The sequence below is a fragment of the Peromyscus leucopus genome, chromosome 9 (assembly GCF_004664715.2).
Source record: "Peromyscus leucopus breed LL Stock chromosome 9, UCI_PerLeu_2.1, whole genome shotgun sequence".
NCBI classification, from domain to species: Eukaryota; Metazoa; Chordata; class Mammalia; order Rodentia; family Cricetidae; genus Peromyscus; species Peromyscus leucopus.
Window position 1 is genome coordinate 729621 of NC_051070.1, and position 20445 is coordinate 750065.

The 20445-nt window shown below is 38.3% G+C and overlaps 1 protein-coding gene across 4 annotated transcripts in view; it reads left to right on the plus strand.

The window, feature by feature from the left end:
* Positions 1-4874: 4874 nt before the first annotated feature.
* Nalcn (sodium leak channel, non-selective) overlaps positions 4875-20445 on the plus strand; it is a 309764-nt gene continuing 294193 nt past the window's right edge. Inside the window, exon 1 of one of the 4 annotated variants that reach the window (XM_028868293.2) lies at positions 4875-5495. The gene's annotated coding sequence lies outside the window, so the exon portion shown is untranslated. Of the gene's footprint in view, positions 5496-5523; positions 5653-20445 lie in introns of those variants that run through there. The other 3 variants (XM_028868291.2, XM_028868295.2, XM_028868292.1) reach the window with 3 other exon arrangements.

A 20445-nucleotide genomic window follows, 5' to 3' on the forward strand; every position in this document is an offset into this window, starting at 1 on the left:
CATACAGACCATCCCACAGCACAGCCAAGTGCAGACCATCTCAGACACCTGCACTCAGGCCCATGGTCCTAATCATCCTCTATGCGGACCTGCTGGAATAAAGCCATGAGGAACCTGAGAACGGGCTCCCACAGGACATACAGAACATCCCACAGCAAGGAATCTTAAAAGTTCTTATTAATAAAATCAACACATGGATTTCTGCCTCTGGAATGCTAGGATTAAAGGCATGTGCTACCACTGCCTATCCTAAGTATCTAGTGGCTTTTCTGTTCTCTGAACCCAGATAAGTTTATTATGGTACACAATATTTTGGGGAACACAATACCACCACATTTCCTCTCTTTTGTCTAAAATTAAAATAAGCTTATAACTAATTCAAGAAAAATTATATCAAATAAGTATATACAATATACACAGTCAAGATTACATTAACAATGTCTAGTCCATTAACGTTTGACAGATTCAGACAAAAAACTCCATTATATATATTAACAATGTCCAGTCCAGTAACATTTGATAAACTCAGACAAAAAAATTTTCATTACTTATCCTATTTAAAACAAGTAGTTTCTTTTTAAAAGTAGATTCAAAAATTGACCTTTTATCTTACCATATTCTTATTTTCATAAAAGTTTTCAATAATCTACCTTTTGTCATTTTTATATCTTCCCCTTTTTCTTTTCAGTGTAGGTTCAGTGACCTATCCATTTATCCTATTGTTTCTTTATCTTTTTTTCTCATATCTATATTCTGTTTTTCTTTTTGCTTTCTAGGGGTAAAGATATCTTTAGGGGATCCTAAAAAGAAAATTTTGGGGGTTGATTGTCAAGTCCTGTATCATTTGTCCAGTAACTGCATAATGAGAAAATGCAGGGCTTGTTTCAAGTCCTTGTTCAAGTAGTCTGTCAGGCTGGATCATCTCAGCTAGCCATCTCAAATTTGTCCTGAATAGTTTGTAGTCCAAAGTCAATCTTTTGGTGGTGTTAATTAGCTTAATGACTTTACCATAATCCTTGTGGAATCATCATTGTGGGCTCCTGTCATCCTTTTGAAGATTCCAAAGTCTCTGTTAGGCGTGGTCATGGTTCCCTTTAGAATTTTTTTTTTTTTTTTTGTGCCTCCTCTGTGGTTTAGAGCAATCACAGTCTGATAAATGTCTATCTCTTGGAACCATGAATGTTCTTCCCTAGAAGAGAAACTCTTCACAGCAATTTCTCCCCAACATTTGTCTTGCCAAACTTTTCCAGACTGACCTTTGCCAATGCTTTCTTGTAACACGATGGTCCTGGCAATTCCTCTCTGAACAAGCAGCAGTAAATCCTTTGTCCCAGGTAGCAGATTCACCGAAGTCACCAACATGAAGAGAAGGAGCCAGCAACTCGGAGTAGCTGCTGCTGCCTCCATTGTCCCACCACTGTTTATGGTTCAGTCTGGGCCGAAGCTTCTCCTAGGTTGGCCTCAAACTCAGGATCCTCCTGCCTCTGCCTTCTTCAGTAAGTTCCACCAGCGTGCTCCACCACAACTGGCCAAGTGTACCTCAGGCCTGAGCTGGGGCCCACAAGGCCACAGGCAAGCAGATTTTTCATGAATTATAAACCATGGACGTTGGGCGCCAGATGTAGCAGGAATCTTTAAAGTTCTTATTAATAAAATCAAACTCGGAGCCAGGTATTGGAGTGAACACTGGAAGATCAGAGAGACAGAACTAGCCACAGCTAACCTCACCTGGCCAACTTCTCAGCTGATCTTGTTTCCTCAGACTGAAAGCTTCTGTGTCCTCATATCCAAATGGGTGTCAGCTGAACTGTGCTGCTCAAAACCTAAAAGCTTAACCAGCCAAATGCTTAACCAGGCCAAATGCTTCTAGTTTCTGGTTCTCACGCCTTATATATCTTTCTGCTTTCTGCCTCACTCCCTGGGATTAAAGGCTCGCTTTCTGGGATTAAATGCGTGAGTCACCATGCTTGGCTGTATCCTTGAACACATGGATTTCTGCCTCTGGAATGCTAGGATTAAAAGCATGTGCTACCACTGCCTATCCTAAGTATCTAGTGGCTTTTCTGTTCTCTGAACCCAGATAAGTTTATTAGGGTACACAATATTTTGGGGAACACAATACTACCACATATGTTTCTACTTTTGTTGGGGTATTGTGCTTATGCAGCTCATTTAAAAATGTAATATATAATTAAGAAATAAAGGTTAATAGTTAATCATCTATAACAATCAAACTTGTAGTCATATTAGGTATGTTTTCAAGGTTAAATAGATACATTTAGATAAATAGATGGTCTTCAGACATCTCAAAGGCATTGAAGATGTTTAATAATCTGAGATTTTTTTCATGACAGTGAGACACATCTACTCCTGGCAGCACCAATTTACTTCAAAAGAAAATAATGGGCACTGAAGAACCCCTATATGGAGTTTGCTTTCTTTATGGTAAAAGCTAGCAATTTGGTCAAGAAACTGCCCTCGCTTCAATTGCTGAACCAGCAAGATGGAAAAGAAAGTTACTGCCAAACTTTGCCAAGACAAGATGTGACAATCCTTCAAAATTCCCTGATTCTCAGAAATGTCTCTCAGATATACTAGGCCTATAGGCCAAAGATGGAAGCCCCAGCATTGTAGAGGAATTTTGGGTGACTCTCCAGGCGGCTAAATGACCCTGTCATTAAGTAATATTACATCTTTTGGGGTCTTTAATGGAGTTAAAGACTAAATAGTTAGACTTAGCTATGACAAAAAAAAATGAGGTATAAAACGTCAGACTCACAAAGATAAGCTAAATAATAGAGTATTTTCTCTAAAGTTGTCAAATGCAACTGGACTTGATATTGTAACTGTAATTCTTACTTGATAACTGTTTTGCTGTATATAAATTTACTATTTTAAAGTTAAAACCTTCCTTTTTAATTAGACAAAGAAGGGGGAAGTCTGTCTACAGTGAAATATGACAATTATCTAAGCGTAAGATATCTCTATATCTATAATCAAGTCAAATTGGTGTAGAATTCTCCTCCAGTAGAATTAAGTGGCTATATTTCCATAGCTCACACAGCATCCTTCCCAAGGATTCAAAACTTTCTCTTTTATCATGGTTATTGTTTTCTTGGTAATTCACTATGAGGAGACAAAGGGGATAATAGTGTTTGGTGAATATAAACAGTAGGAATACAAGAGTTAGTAAGAAGCAAGTATCCTGTTTTCATCAAATTCTTTCTATCTTGTGTTTCCTAAGCACTGATTATGGTCTGAATACAACTACTTGGAAGCCACAGATTCCAATATTAGTTGCACATTACCCTGGCTCTTGCTGTACTGCACAGATCTATGAATCTACTCTTCCTCCTCTTCCATTTCATACTATTTAATACAGATTCAACCCCTATCTCACACATACAAACTTTTCTTTCCAGGCCCAGGAACTAAAGCAAGAAGAGGCAAATAGAGACAATATGTGCTAAAATGGAGACACAGGGTATACCCACTTACTTATTAATATGTGAGGTTATAGATGTGTCCTGACCAGATTGTCCGACATTGTATAATAAACTGAAAATCTCATGGTATTCAAATGCTGGAAATTGATGTTAGTTTGTCAAAAATATGTTGCAAGACAAGGGAAAAAAGATCTGTGAATCATATGAACTCACAGGACAACAATTCTGGAGGATACATTTGTCCACGTTTTCCCATTGACTGAAAGAAAATGGGAGGGATAGTGAGCAGATAGAGAGGGTTAGTATGGTATTTTAAATATAAGTATTCTCTTTTATCTCTTTTGATGATCTCTGTCTGTATACGGAGAATTTCTAGATTCTAGAATGGATGTGTTGAACTTTTCCACACATCCCTAAATCCCATGGACTTTACTTCAGTTCCATAGACTCTTTAAGACTTTGAATCACCCATAGTATTGGGAGTGGCTCCTGAGTAGGAATCAGATTTGTCAGTCAAGGTATGTCAGTTACTGACAGGGAAGGTCAAAAGCGCCTGTCTTTTGATGTAGAGTATTGCTGGGATAGGTGAAAATATTGCTGAAACATGACATTCAACTTTTATAAAAAATCTTGGTGTTAAAATATCTCATGATTATATTTTTTTCTATGTGATAATTCTGATTTATAAAAATAACCCCAAGAGTGCTATGCCATTATGTATTTTAACATCAGCAATAAAGTAGTATGTAGGTTAAAATAAAATGTAAGCAGAGAGGGGGATGGTGATGAAATGAACCAGTAAAAATTTTAAAGTAAATTAGTTATGATTTACCATTATTGAAATTATTTTTAATTTTATTATGAAAATGTCTCAATCCTTTGCCTAAAATACAGCTTTTTATAAAGTTGGCAATTCTGAAATCTTCTGAAATTTTATTGAAAAAAACCTCACATTTCTATTAAATTGTGAAACACTAATTATGAACATTTCTCTTTAAACAAACACAAACAAAACCCAACAAACAACAACAAAAACAAACAAACAAGCCAAAAGTCCACAAACAACCTAATAGGATTGAGAAGATTGGTTTGTAAAGGTGGTAATTTAAATAAACAAAGTCAGAAAATGCATGTTTAAAATGTGTGTATAATTTTACTTTCGTTGATAGGGATAAAATATTTTGTGATAGGCAGTTGTTCTTCAGTTAACCTTCCTTATAGAGGAAGCTTCATCTTCTTTCCCTATCCCTACTGGCTTTTATGCAGGCCAGGAACGCCTGCATGATTGCTATGGCTGACTGCCTGGCAAGATTAAAACATTTAAACAAACCTTTGGGGGAGCGAGAGTGCAACGGAAGGTGTCCCCTGGGCATGCACATGGTGCTTGAGATGCAAGGTGTCCCTACACCTGTTCTGCTGGGTTCCCTAAAAGACACCAGTCTCAGGCTACCCTGGTGCTGCAGAGTATGGGGTTAACCGTGTAAGAACAGACTTTAGCCTCAATCTACATGACAGAATATTTAACAGACTGAAGACGTTAATAGTGTATTTATTGTTTAGCAATTTCATACTCAGGTGTGGTCCTGGTTAGTACCCTTAAGACACTATTGGATAAAGTAGGACTACAAGAGCACACACTGGGCTTGCAGGCCTAGAAGCGGGAGCCCCCGCAGCAGCCTGAGAAGATCGCCCAGCTGTTGCTGAGAGACTGGCTGTCCGCAGAGAGAGGGAAGCCACCTGCAAATACGGACCCTGGCACTGGCAACCAGCTGCGGCGCCGCCTTGAGCATCCTCCGTAGCTTGCGCAGCAAAGCCAACCGCAAAGGCAAGCGAATAAACACAAGGCCAGGACCCCCGCAGCTCTCCTCGAGCCCCTCGCCTTTGCAGCGGATGCTAGTGCAGGACTAGCACGGAGCTGACTGAGCCTCCGTAGGTGAGGGGCCGCGTCCCCGCTGGCCCAGACCGGCGCGATCCGCATGATGCCACCCGCTGCCGCTGCCGCCACCGCTCCAGCCCCAGCACCGTGACTGCTCAACGCGGCGGTTACAGGTTGGTCACCGCCGCTGGCCCCAGAGACTGCGGCGCAGCGGGCACAGAGTCCTGCTCAGGAGGCCGGGAGGCTCCGGGTTTGCCCTTCGCTGGGGCCTGGCCCGGGCAGGGGCTGGGGACCGGGAGACCGCCCACAGCTCAGCCTGGGGCGCGCAGGGTAGGGACCCTTGGAGCCACTGTGCACTCCCCGGCCCCGGGGCAAACTGCTCCAGGGTCAGTCTTGGGAAGCCATGGGCCTCTGGATGGGGCCTTCCCAGCCTGGGAATCCAGCAGGTGCTGGGAGGTGGAAGAAGCAGGTGGCTGGGGGTGGGGCTGATGCGCATCGTGACCATCACTGTGCTGTCCTTGGCTGACTCTGGCCTTCACCAGGGTCAACCCAGAACCTAGACAAGGGTTTGGGGTTACCTCTGCTCCATTAGCTTTTGGGAAGGCCTTCCTGGCCTTGCCCCACTCAGTAATCCTGCAGACTGATGTTTGTTAAATTGCTCTATTTTATTAGTTGACCTGGTTGAGCAACTGTCTTTAGGGTAGCCCACACCAACCAGTAAAGTCTTGTCTTGCCAAAGCAACTCCATTTTGTCTTTGAATCCTTAAGAGCCCAGCTTAGAGGACCTGGCTGGAATTAGGAAGTGGGTCCAGTGGGCTAGTTGTTTCTCTGACTTAAATGTTGCTTTAAGACAACATAATGCTTCTGAACCTGGACCGTGTTTCTTATCATAGAAAAATAAATATTTTAGCTTTGGGCCCACATTTTCAAAGACTATACTGTGAAGGATATGTGAACACACACACACACACACACACACACACACACACACACACACACACACCACTCAACCTTAGGAAGATTGCACTCTGGACCCAATTTCCCTGGGTGGGAAATAAGAAGTAAGGCCCCTTGTGGCTTTTATTTCTGTAGTTGTTAGTCTTTCACATGGGATGGAAAAATAACAGGTGGCTGTTTCTGTTTTTGTTTTTAAATTTATGGTTCCTCTTTTTACAGCTTTTGCTGTGACTTTGTGTTACCTGGGAGAGGAGCAGGGACTGTGGCAATTTCTAAACAGCAGGAGTGGCTTTTTACATCCAGATTGTCCAAAAACCCAAATAAGAATTGTGGCTTCTCAAATCTCCACAAATTCAGAAATTTATATCTGAATTGTTTGGCGTCCATTCTGTGCCATTCTATGTTGAGCATTTCAGTCTTCTCTGACATAATTTTGGCCCAGCCCTTGATAAAACTATATAAAGGAAAGAGGAAAACTCAAGCTTTGCCAAATAGCTAAAAATGTGTGAAGGGCCATTGGGGATTAGAAGTAGAAGGGATTACCTGTCTGAGTAGTATGCTGTCATTGATAACGATGGTGCTAGAAGTAATAAAAATGAAACCATGACTTGTGATGGTAACAGTATAGTTATAGCTTTGGGTGTGACTTGCAAGGAAATTCAATAGGAAACATGTAGATTTGAAAGAAGAAAATCTGCTCATAATAGCATCATTTTCTCACAGCTCAGTGCGCTGAAGGCTATATAGTGTTTTCTTTTCTTTTCTTTCTTTATTTTTTTTTTGAGGATGGCAGTGTGTTCCAGTTGCTTTTTTCCCTCTTACCAGCACTAAGTGTGACTGTATGTGTCTGTCTGTAGGTTCTGTGGAAGAACATATTTATTTCACCATTCATCAATGGTGCTAAGATAATTTTAGACTTGTATGTTTGCATAGGAAACTAGTCACATGTAGATCTCAAGTTGTAAGAAAAACTTCACATTTCAGCTTTAATATTGTAATATAAGGAAAATATTGAACTAGGGGTGTGGGTATTCTTTGAGGAAAAGAGATGGACTCACTTCCCAAGAATCTATCAGGAAAATATTCATGCAGGTCATCACAAAGTGAGAGGAACTCCATTCTAGTTTGGGTCTGGAAACAATGCTCTGGAGCGTCAAGATATTGTAAATTACTCTTCTTCCCAAATGGTAACAGTGTTTCAGAATTTGAAAGCCTGTCCTGTCATATAAGTCTTATCTGTGTCAAGGACTTTCCTGGGAAGCTTTGTGACTTCAAAACTTTTCCCTGTACAGACATTTTAATTTTTTTTTAATATTTGTTATCTCCTAAAATATTTCTTGTAAGTTTTGAGATTATAATTACATAATTTCTCCTTTCCCTTTCCTCCCTCCAATCCCTCCCATATACTCCTCCTTGCAATCTTTAAAATTCATGGCCCGTTTTTCAATTGTTTATATACATATGTATACTCATATATACATATCTAACTATAATCTACTCAGTTTGTATAATGTGACTTGTGTGTATGTCTTCAGGTCAGGTCTGACCACTTGGTATTGGATAATCAGTTGGTGTGCTCTTCACTATGGCAGACTATTTTTCCTGCTCTTCGCATTCCTCAGTTGCCTGTCGTTCTTTGTGTAGGGTTGAGGGCTTGTGCTTTCCCTTGTCTGCATTAGCATGTTTATTGCTGTTGTCCTTGTTCAGCTTATGTTTAGGCAATGTGCTGGTGAAACTAAGTAGTTTTCTTATTTTAAATAATTAAGGGGGATAGAGACAGCTAAAGGATGGGGAAAAGAAATATCCATCCGCCTTTTAAACAAGCTAATACAAATGATTACAATGTCCTTGTTCTCAGTAGTCTTGGTAAATTCAGAATGTTATATAGCTGTAATCATAACGTTAATCAGTCTTTATGCTATTTGTTCTATGTACTATTTATTGTAAACATTTGAAATGTTTCTGTAGAGTTTGCTTAATTTAAAACTTTGTAACACTACCACAAGCATAACCTCACTTGCTAAACTGTTACATCTGTCATTGGATACTTGTGGCTTCTAATTTTTCACCACTGTAAAAAAAATGTATTGATACGTCATAATGCTACATTAATCAATTTCTATCTTAAGCTTTTTTCCTGAAAAACTCTCAACAATTATGCTCCTCAGATGAAGCAGTGCACTTTACAGATATATGAATATTTATTTAAAAGCACATGTAAAATTTAATTGCCTTTTAAAAAGATTTACTCTATAGTGATGTGTATTGCCTTCATGAATTCATGTGTCCCGCATGTATGCAAGTGTTTGTGGAGGTCAGAGAATATTAGATACCCTAAAATAGGAGTTAGAAAAGATATTGAGCCACCAAATGGGTGTTGGGAACTGAACCCAGATCCATTACAAGAACTGTAAGTGCTCTTAACTGAGTCGTTATTTCAACCCCGTAAAATATAAATATATTCAGATTATATTCCATGCTTTAGAAGTAGACCTGCCACTTTTAAAGCATGTGTGAGTGACCTTCTGTCTTAATGAAAGAAGAAAAATTAATAATTTGACTTTATGACTTTTGTGTAATTTAAAGACTTGTAAGAAATTCTTCTGAAAACCAAATAATAAAATTGAACTTCTGTAGTAAAACTAAAATTGAAAAACAGTAAAAACTGAAAGTTGAAAAAAGTAAATAAATGCACTCATTTTTAGGTAAAATGTGGGGTGGGTTTCAGTTTAATTTTGTTTTGCTTTCTTTTTTTTACTTAGACTTCAAAGAAATGATGAAAGGAATTTTTAGTGAAAGCTGCACCCACAAATTGAGAAAGAAGATGAACATAACTCCTGGACATCAGAAACCAAAATATTTTTGTTTGAGTCCATAGAGATGTTGCAGTTTCAGCTCTCTCTAGGAGGGTTGCTCGAATGCTAAGCAAGAGAAATTCCAGAATGATCTCCTAATGTTAGCATGGTGGTAGCTAATCCTGGGCACTGGGTATTGGTGAGACAAATGTTTCTCTTCTGAAGCAGTTTCCCCAGCAGGTCCCAGGGCAAGTAGAGCTAGACCCAAAGGAATATGCTCATCTGTCAGGGACTGAACCAGTGAGTCCAGAGGGGGAGCAGGTGCAGGGCTCCAGGGAGGTAGCAAAGGAGGATTAGAAATACAAAAGGCCCAAACTCTGTAGCTAAAGGATTCATTTATGGGAAGATCAAGAGGGAAAATTATATCCAATTATGCAAAGGAAAGAGATGAAAGGAAGACTTTCTCTGTAGAGAGGATGGCCTCTCTGGAAGATAGCCAACAGAGACATACACACATGTTCTTCATGACCAAGAAAACAACACAAATGGAACATAGCCATGTTTTAGAGTGAAATAAGATCATCCCCCCCTTTTAGATTAAAAAGTATTGAAATACACATATCAAAATAGGCTATCATGTGCCAGGAAAGATAAATAAAGCAGAGCCAACACCTACATATATCCTGGTGAATACTGAATTTGAAAATGAAAAAGAAAATAGCTCATCAGCATTCTGGCCAAGTGTTTGCTTTTTTTAGTTACATGTGTACAAATGGACAATTCAAACTGAATTGATTTCCTCTCACAAAAATTATCAATAAACAATAAAATAATAGCCTTTAAATGAATAATTTAGAAAAATATCACAGGATAGTTCTCTTATAGGCTCAAAATGAAAAAAAAATAAAGAGAATAATGACATTAAGGCTGTCATAGTTGTTATCTTCAATACAGTTCTGAGTAAAGACAGACACCATACACATACACACACACACACACACACACACACACACACACACACACACACACATATATATAATCTTATCATTATAGAATGCATGGCTAAAAGTATTGTTACAATGAATGGGAGAAGACATGGCTTGAAGATTTAGTATCTTCTCAGAGTTCTGGGTCCTAAAAGGACCTTAGGAATAAACACTCCAGGTTAAGAATTAAAGAGAATGGAAAAATGAGAACTATGCAGAGAAAGAGAAGATTAAAAACTGAAAATGAAAACATGAATGAGTTAATTGTAAAGTACAAAGCTCTATAACAGACAGAAAAGAGCTATGCTATTTCTAGTCTCTAGGAAATATTAATATTTCTGTTGCATATATTTATTGTGTGTAGTGGCAAGTTTCTTAAGGATAGTTTCTAGTATATTGTATTCTCTGACCATACTCATCTCCACATACATTTTCTTCCCCCAAACTGGCATCCTTCCTTCTCTTTGTCTTTTACTTTCATGTCATATATATACATATGAACATATTTTGTACTTACATATAGTTTATGTATCTATAAACAGTCTAGGGTTCACAAATGGGAAAAATATGATAATGGTCTATGGATCTAGCTTACTTTACTTATATGATGATCTCCAGTTGCATTAATTATCCAGCAAGTGTGTTTCATTCATCTTTATGGCAGAATAAAACCCAATACGTACCCAACACATTTTCTTTAGCCATTGGACATTTGACCGACACCTAGACTGATTCCATAGTCTTGGCTATTGTGTTACATGCTGCAATAAACATGATGTGCAGATGTCACTGTGGTATGTTCGTTTAGAGTCCTTTGTTTATATTCCCAGGAACACTATGATTGAGTTGTAGGTAATTCTAGTTTTACTCTGCTGAGGAGTTGTCATACTGAGTTTCATAATAACCTGACCACTTTTCATTTCCACCAGCAATGTATCGTGGGTTTCCCTCTTCCACCTTTGCTAGCACTTATGGTTTGCTTTCCTAACTATTTCTATTGTCTGAGGTAAGATGGAATCCCACTGTAGTTTTGATTTTCATTTTCTTGATAGCAAAGGATGTTGAATATGTTTCTCTATTTACTGACAATTTGTATCTCATAGTTTGAGAACTGTCTCTTTATTTCATCAGTATATTTATTGGTAGGTTGTTTGATTTCTTGCTACTTAGGTTTTTTCTTTTCTTTATTTTAGTTCTTTAATATATTCTAAAAACTAATCCTCTGTCTGGAAATAAGACTGTTATTTGAGAAATTGGATAATCTCTTGGTGGTAATGAGGACAGAGGTGAATGTTTTACCAGCAGAAACAAAATGCAAACGGATCTTGGTAACCAAACAAAGAGACTGAAATAGAAAATAAACTCTCTCTCCAAGACTGTAAGAGTCTGAATTTTTTTTAGTATTTTATCATGTCTACAGAAACCAATTATTTATCTTTCAAAGCATAAGCTAAATTGTTTGATTTGTTTACTTCTTAAATGTTATTATGAAACCCACATATGATTAATTTTGAATATCACTCCTTGAGTAGAAGAAGTATTTTTTATAAAATAGTTCCTTAATGCCTTTTTATTGAAAAAAAAATTCCTACAATATATTCTGATCATGGTTTCCCCTCTCTCAACTCTTCCCAGATCCTTCTCACCTCCCACCCACCAAATTCATGTTCTTTCTCTCTCTAGGAAACAAATACTTTCTAAAAGTACAAATTATGGAAGTCTATAGCACCTAAGATATAAATTTGTGTGAGACAAGATAAGTCTCTGATGTTCTACAACCAGTAGACATTAGTTATTAAATTTTATTGACTTTAAAAACTAGAAAATATAAAACTTGAACAGCTAGGAACCTTCTAAGCATGAAACATGGAAATGTAGCCTTTCTGTGGGCTGAAGTAAAGATATTAAAATGTATGTTATAAATAAGAGACTAAAGAATAATAGAACTTGCTGATTTGGAAAGAAATTTTCTCAAATCATTTTCATTTTCCTTAGCTCTCTCTCTCTCTCTCTATATATATATATATATATATATTATATTTTCTTAGCTCAATATAGATAGATGATAGATAGATGATAGATAGATAATAGAGATATAATTGATATTTAATGGAGAAAAATAATGTCATCTAGTGATCTGTTAAACAATTTTCCATTCAAAATATTTCTTTCACTTAAACTATTTTTGTGTTTTGAGAATTTCATGCAATGGATTTTGATCATATTCACTCCTATAAGTCCTCTAACAATGTCCAGATCCACAACCACTTCTCTACCCCCAACTTCCTGTCCAAAAAAAAAAAAAAACAACCAGTCAGATTTGTGCTGCCCAGATATTCTTCAGCAAGGAGTCATCCACTGAAGTAAAGTCAGCTTTCCAAGCATCACAGCCTTAAAGAAAACTGACTCTCTTTCCTACAAGCCATCACCTGTCCATGGCTCCTTGATTGGTAAAGAGGCTTGTGACTCTCTTCCCCACCAAGCTAGAATGTCAACTCTATTGATCTTGTGCAGGCAACAAGGGCTGTGTGAGTTTAGGGGTACAGTGGTTGACCCTGTCGTGTCCAGAAGACAGTTTCACTCTGGCTCTCCTCAGCCTCCAGTCTTTCCTTCTCTTCTACAGTGATCTCTGAGCCTTGTGGGTGTGTCTATGATATAGATACACCCTTTGTTTCTGGATATTCTACTGACACTTACTTCTGCACTTTAACAAGTTGTGAGTTTCAGCATTAACCACCATCCAGTGCACAAAGAAACTTTTCTGATGAGGTCTGAGAGCTTCACTAAACAATGGTAGACACACATTTAGAGAGCAGTCTGATACTGCATTGATTTATCAGAGTAACAATCGTAGGGTCCACCTCTGGGGACTGTGAACTCCTCAGCCATGGATTCTTGACCAGATTTGTTCCTCATATAGAGCAGAGGCCTTCAATCCAATCAGAAAGTGGTTGGTCACCCCCATAACTTTTGTGCCTCTATTGCCCCCATGGTATATCTTGTCATTACTGTAGTTCACTGGGTTCACAGCTCAGTGAGGCTTTGATGACCTTTTCTTTCCCCTCAGCAGGCTGCATAGGTAGCACTCACCTTCTAGTACTATGAAAGGGAGCCAGCAGGGAAAAATCATCCTGGTCAGCACTATGTGCTATGACCTCCCCTTGAGATATTGGTTTGACATGTCCTGAAGACCTACAAAACAATACATGCTGTCTATCACATTGCTTCTACTTTCATACCAGAACTTGATAGTAATACCCTGTTGCTGACAAGACCACACCCAGGCACATGCTTGCTATGGTATGTGGGTGGATGTTAAAGGACATTTCTCAGGAGTCAGTCCTCTCCTTGTAAGATAAAAGGGGCTTAAGAGACTAATTACATGATCAGTTTGGGGTAATTTTTAATTTTGATACTCTTTTCTTAAAAATTTTATATACCTGTGTTTTATTCAGGGTGGTTCAAAAAGTTAGAAAAGTATGTCCTAGAGGAGATAGCAAGAACTAGTCTGACATGTTGACTGGATTGTATGAGTAAAGGCAGAGAGAGGATACTTAATCTTCATGACTTCCTGATTCCTCATGTTGTGGTCAATTTGGAATCTAAAATCATCAAATGTATAGAAGTATAAAGTAAGATGTTGCATTTCAGGACCTAGAGTAGGAAGGAATCGGGGGCTGCTAACTGCTGGGCATAAAGATCATTTTTGCAAAATAAGCAAATCTTAGGCATCTGTTCCATGATGTTGTTCCTATGATGAATTACATTGATTACCTAAAGCTTTGTTCAGAAGATATAGCTTATATTAAAGTATTCTTATAACAAAGGATAATTGTATACACACACCTATCTAAGTATTGCATTACTGAAGAATGAAGCCAGGGCCTGACATACACTAGGCAAGTACTCTACCACCACCGAACTGTACTCTCAGTCCTGTTTTCAGGGTTTGTTTTGAGACACGGTCTCACTAAGTTGCCCTTGTTGGCCTTCAACTCACTCTATAGACCTGATGCCTTGAATTTGTGGTCTGCCTAGCTCAGACTCCTTAGTAACTAGGATTACATCCCTATACCACCAGGTCCAATTAATAGATTTTTTTGTTGTTGCTGTTGTTGTCTTCTTTGATTTGTTTTAACTGCAATGACATGTGTAACACAAATGCAGACTTGTTCCCTCTTCCCCTGCCATACTATTCTAGTTTGGACATGTAGGTTACAAGACAAAAGGAGACTGGAACACTGTAGTTAATTCTAAATTCTTTTACTAAGCCCAATAATTTCAAAGGTCAAATTAAGTTTAACTTTTGTAGTTTAAACAACAATGACAAAAACTTCCTCAGAACCTCGGTAAAGTGATTGCATTGCTTTTACCATCATTTTAGAAAGAACCAGAGGAAAATAGTATGCTGTTGTTCCTTGGATTTTAGGAAGTAGATTCAGCATTAAAAAAATCAAGGATTCATTTTCTGTTTCAAATCACTATGTTGGAAAAAGACAAAGAAAAGGAAGTGTCTGTCTTTGAAGATGGAGCTTAGATGAGTTTGACTGCTTCTGTGTGGTCACTCACCTTGGGTGGCCTGGCATCCTGTTGGAATCAGAGAAGAATGCAGCGGTCTGTGTTCACAGAACTACATCTGAGTTAGTGATGGTCAGGCCACAGAAGAACAAGTACCCCCAAGAGAAAAACTGCATTTGGAAGAGGGAGAAAGGAGAAAAGAGATAAAGAGAGACAGAGTAAAAGGGAAGAAAGGAAGGGAGATAAGGAGACAAAAAAATATCATACAACCAAAAATCAAAGCAAATATTTTCATACAAAACTAAACTGCAAACTTGTTTGCCTCAGCATTTTGAATAACACATTGAAGATAAGAATTTCTTTGGAGAGCAGAAACTAGGGACTGTGTGTGACACACGGGAATGTCTCAACAGCGTTCTTAACTTTGAGGTGAAAAAAATAAGGGATTTTTACACTTACAAGGAATTTGTAACTACAGGGAAACAGAAGTAGAGAGGACAGTGGCTCTGCTGTGACCCCTAGGGATCAAAATTTCCAGCCCTTCTTAGTTCTGCTAACAGGATGCCGTCTTCCCTTCTGTGATATGGCCTGAGAACACAGGGCCTTAGGCTGCTGCGGTTCAGAGAACACCAGTCACCCACCTATCTTCCCTCTGAGCAGAGGCCAAGTGAGAGGGAAAGGTAGGGTCAGCTCAATCAAATTCTGAACAGATGATCTCCAGAGGTGCGAAGGAAGCTTCCTAAGAGAGCCAAAGAACCTGGGATTGCACGCCTAAAGGCAGGCATTCTCTATTTTAATCTCTCCTCTTAGAAAAAGTCCAGAGGCAGGACTCAGGGACTTCTACCTCTGTTCTCTGGAACAGGAAACTAGTTCCATTCATAAAGCCTCCAAGGGGTCTGACAGAAGCAAGCTGTAGGGGGCAGACTCACAGGGGGAAAACCAGGAACTGGCTCTTTGCCAACTTAGCACACTAACTTTATCTGTGTGTGCCCTCTCTAAGTCCTAGTTTCTTGGTAATAGTGACAGATACCTGCCTCATTCAGGTATGATTAGGAGCTGAAGTGATCTATGCAAAATTCTGCACATAATTCATGAAAAAAAAAAACCTTACCAAATGTAATGGTTTAAAGTTTTATTTGTTTTAATTTTATAAATGATTTGTTTATTTTTATTTTATATGCATTGAAACTGGTGTTACAGGTAGTTGTGAGCTATGATGTAGGTGCTGGGAATTGAATCCAGGTCCTCGGGAAGATCTTTCGATGCTCTTAACCACTGAGCCATCTCTTCAGGCCCATGTTTAAATTTTAAAAAGCACAGATTTAATTGTAAGTAAACATCATTTAAACAGCACCATTCTAAACACATTCAAACATTCTTAAGATTCAAAAGTAAAATTTGCACTAGCAAAATAGTTCTGGGGTAAAGGTGCTTGTCAAACAAAGCTCATGACATGAATTCCTTCCCAGGATCTCACAGCAAAAGGAGAAAATTGACTCCAGAAAGTTTTCCTCTGACCTCCATATGCATGGTGCACAACACACACACACACACACACACACACACACACACACACACACACACACACGAGGAATATATACAAGTCAGATCTTCTGCCTATTCTCTTCTTTCCTCAACCTTCATTCTTTCCAATATAAAATATTACTTGGACTCGACTTGATCCCAACTCTTGGGGATCTGGACATTTGCCTCAGGATTTTATTCTATGCAGTGGGGATAACACTAAGAACTACTCTAGAGAGACAGCAGAAGCTAGGGGTAGAGGGCATTGCTTGGCATAGAGCAAGGTCTCAACAGAACTTTGTTCTCAACTTTCAAGTGAAAGAAAGAAAGGACAGAAGGGAGGGAGGGTCAGGGTGAGGGAAGCAGGGAAAGAAGGAGGGGAGGGATGGAGGGAGTGAGGGATGTATGTATGTATGTATGTATGTATGTATGTATGTATGTATGTATGGAGGGAGGGAGGAATAAAGGAAGGAAGGAAGGAAGGAAGGAAGGAAGGAAGGAAGGAAGGAAGGAAGGAAGGAAGGAAGGATCTATAAATGCCCAAGCTTGTTTCTCTTCAAAATATTAAACAGTTTATGAACCATTTCTCTCTCTTAGGAAACATCAAATGTATAAACATATGAACAGCCTTGGGAGCATTAATCCATTTTTTCCCTCCAGGTCACTTTGGGCAAATGTATTACAGACATCTCTAGACCCCAGAGCTGCTCCTTCAGACTTTTCTTTTCTTTTTTTTTCTTTTCTTTTCTTTTTTTCTTTTTTTTGTTTTTTGTTTTTTGTTTTTTGAGACAGGGTTTTCTCTGTATAGCTTTGCTCCTTTCCTGGAGCTCACTTGGTAGCCCAGGCTGGCCTCGAACTCACAGAGATCCGCCTGGCTCTGCCTCCCGAGTGCTGGGATTAAAGGCATGAGCCACCACTGCCCGGCACCTTCAGACTTTTCAATGTGTAGTCGTTCGCTCTTGGAGTGTCTAGAGGAACCTGCCACCTCTGGAGATAGCCCAACACTTCTTAGCAGAAACTTCTATACAAGATAGCCCTTTTACGGAATGAACAGCCCCAAATCAGTAACTTATTATTATGATTATTAGTATATTTCATTGATTATTTAAGAATTTTGTACAATATATTTTGATTATATTAATTCTTCTTTCCCAATTGTTTCCATTTTCACAACTTCTTACTTATAAAACTTTGTGTCCTCACTTTTCTTAAATGCATCAAGTTCACTTAGTAACTTCTAATAGATATCTTCTATTAAGCTATATTTCCCTTGAAGATAAATTCTAGAATTTCTCTAGTAAATTCTGTTTCCTTGTATTTTCCCTAAACTTTGAACAATAAACAGGAGCAAAATCATTTAGTCACATATTCATCTGATCACCTCATATCAAAGAACAGAGAAGCAGGGGCATTGCAAAGTGAAATATAGTGGCTGTGTGCTTGGCTGTGGATTTGGGGTCTGACTAATGGGTTTCTCTCAATAAATTTCATTTCAATGTCTGAGTACAACATTTGCAGACAGACACACATTCCTTATACCTCATGTCATAAGAATCATTTTTCCAGTCCACATACTCATAATCTATTCAGTCAAGAATTTATGAGAAAAAAAGCTAACTCTAGGAAATGAAGAAATCTGCCACCTTAAGAAGTGGAATTATCAGAAGGGAACAATGCTTTCCTCTCATCTTTTAAATTTAGAGAAAATGTGATTGAAATACACTAGACCATTTCTAGGATTTACTTTAAAGTAAAAGCTATGTGATAAGTGGGTAATGATTTAGGAAACCAAAAATAGTGTTTGATTAATTTGATGAGAAATTTGACCTTTCTTTTAAGTAATAGATATTAAAAATAAGCCCAGTGGTTAAAAAAAAAAACTATAAAGTAAATCAAATAGTAAAAACAAATTCAATATTAGGAGCTGAGATATGTTTGTACAATTTCACAGATAGTAAGAGGTGATGAATTTGCAACCCCAAGTTTGTTAAAATATATCTTCACTTTGCTGTTTGTTGAACAAAATACTTGGTTTTTAATTTAGTAGTTCTGTGAGCGGCATTGTCTTGGTTCATGCACTAGGTCAATTTTATCATTAAGGCTCCTTTGTCTGTAAACTGATTCTTGTAAGAACTGAATGAGCTAATGTATGACACGCTTAAGACAGTGCATGATACATAATGAGTCCCCAGCAAACATTTTTTATTGGAAGGAGTCTGTTTTTGCATAGAAGTAAACACAATCTGGGCAGAAATGAACCAAATGAGCTCATTATTTTATTCTGGAAACTTTCATGTTTCACATGGCATGCGTGTGTGTGTGTGTGTGTGTGTGTGTGTGTGTGTGTGTGTGTGTGAGAGAGAGAGAGAGAGAGAGAGAGAGAGAGAGAGAGAGAGAGAGAGAGAGAGAGAGAGAGATGTTTTTAGGTTTCTCTGCTCATAAGTGGGTTCATTTGTGGTTCTGAAGCTATTTATCTATAGTTAAATATATTGGCTGAGGAATAACATTAGGTTTCATGTCAAATTTTGTCCCTTCTTTAAAATGGTTTTGACTATCAAAAGAAGGTAAAATAAAATCAGCAATTAAGCAGTAATTAAACAGACAACAGTGGGATTGCTGGGTTTGAGTTTAGGGAAATGCCATGACCCGCGTACTAGGCTATGAAGACTCTAAGGTGTGATATCTGGAGGTAAGGTAGAGGACTCTAGAGAAAACATGCTAGACTCAGTTATTGGTACTGTGGCAGGCTATGCAAATGATCTGGTGTAGGAGAGGGAGAGGACTGTTGGCCATTGGACACAGTGATGGGACCCCTGCCAGAGCAGATAGAGGTGTGAGATCAGAGGCTGTAGGGCTCAGCTGTGCCTTGAGGGTAGAAGGAAAGCCAAGTGGGCAGAAAGAATGAAGAAAAATACAGGGCAATGGATGCTGGATAACTGTTGTGGAATATTCCTTTACACTGTGTGAAGATGTGTCACTGTGATTGGTTCAATAAAAAGCTGAATGGTCAATAGCTAGGCAGGAGGTGTAGTTGGAACTTCTGGGGACAGAGAGCTCTGAGAAGAAGAAAGGAGGAGTCACAGCCAGACTCAGAGGGAACAGACATGCAGGAGAAGAGGTAAAAGCCACAAATCATATGTCAACATGTAGATGAATAGAAATGGGTTAATTTAAGTTATAAGAACTAGTGGGACAAGCCTAACCTATTAACCTAATTTTCATAATGAATAATAAGTCTCAATGTAATTTTTTTGTGAACTGGTAGCCCAAAGAAAAATCCATTTATAGATAACAGACAATAAGACAAAAGTAGTGGGATATTTCCCCCTAATTTAAAAATGGCATAACATACAAAAACATAGAATGTTGTATGCATTTGTTCTAAGTGGAGATGTCCTCTGTCTGAGAAGGAAGTTGGCAAATAGAAAAACCGAATACTACAGAAATAATTGTTGTCCCTGGACCCAGTACCTGGAATTCATGTCCCTGTTTATATTTGAGTATTTTCATAGTGTATTAAAGTACACTGTAGATTCAAATGTGAAAATAGGAGAAAGGTTGGTAGAAGATCTTGCTCAAACATAAATCTTTTTATAAAAGCTATCCTTATTTATTTGTGTATGAGTGTTTTCCTGCACATATACATGTGCACTATGTGTGTGCAGTGCCTGCAGAGGCCAATGAGGGTGGTGTGCGATTCTCTAAAACTGGTGTTACAGACAATAGTGAACTACTATGTGGGTTCTGGAAACCAAAACTGGGTCCTCTACAAGAACAGCAAATGCTTTTAATTATTGAACAATCTATCCAGCCACTGAGTAATAAATATTAATGGCTTTCTGTCTGGAGTTCTGTGGCCATATTGAGAAAAAAAGGGGGAGATAAGAATGAGAGCCTTGAAACAGGAGTTGAAGTTGCAATGCCCAAACCAAAATATTCATGACATCAAATTCAATTACCTCCCAAAATATGGGGTGACACCTTTCTCATCTACAAGTTTATCATCAGAACCCAAATCTAGGAATATATAGTTATGCTTGTGCTTGTGTGCCTTGGTATGGATTGATATAAATGAGCTTGGGAGACAAGAAAGACACTGAAGGAATATAGATGTTTGAGGGTAGGATTTATTTAGTTAGGATTTTGTATACATTCATATTTATTGGTAGAGAAAGATTTTCACAAGATAAAAAGAAGAAAAGTGTAATAGAAGTATATGAAAATAGCCATAGTAACTTCACTGTATGCATATAAAATACATGTGAAAAATAAAGTTCTCAAAGATATAATTCAATCCTATTGGAGAATAAGGACCTCAGTAAAGACAATGCACCAAAGAAGAA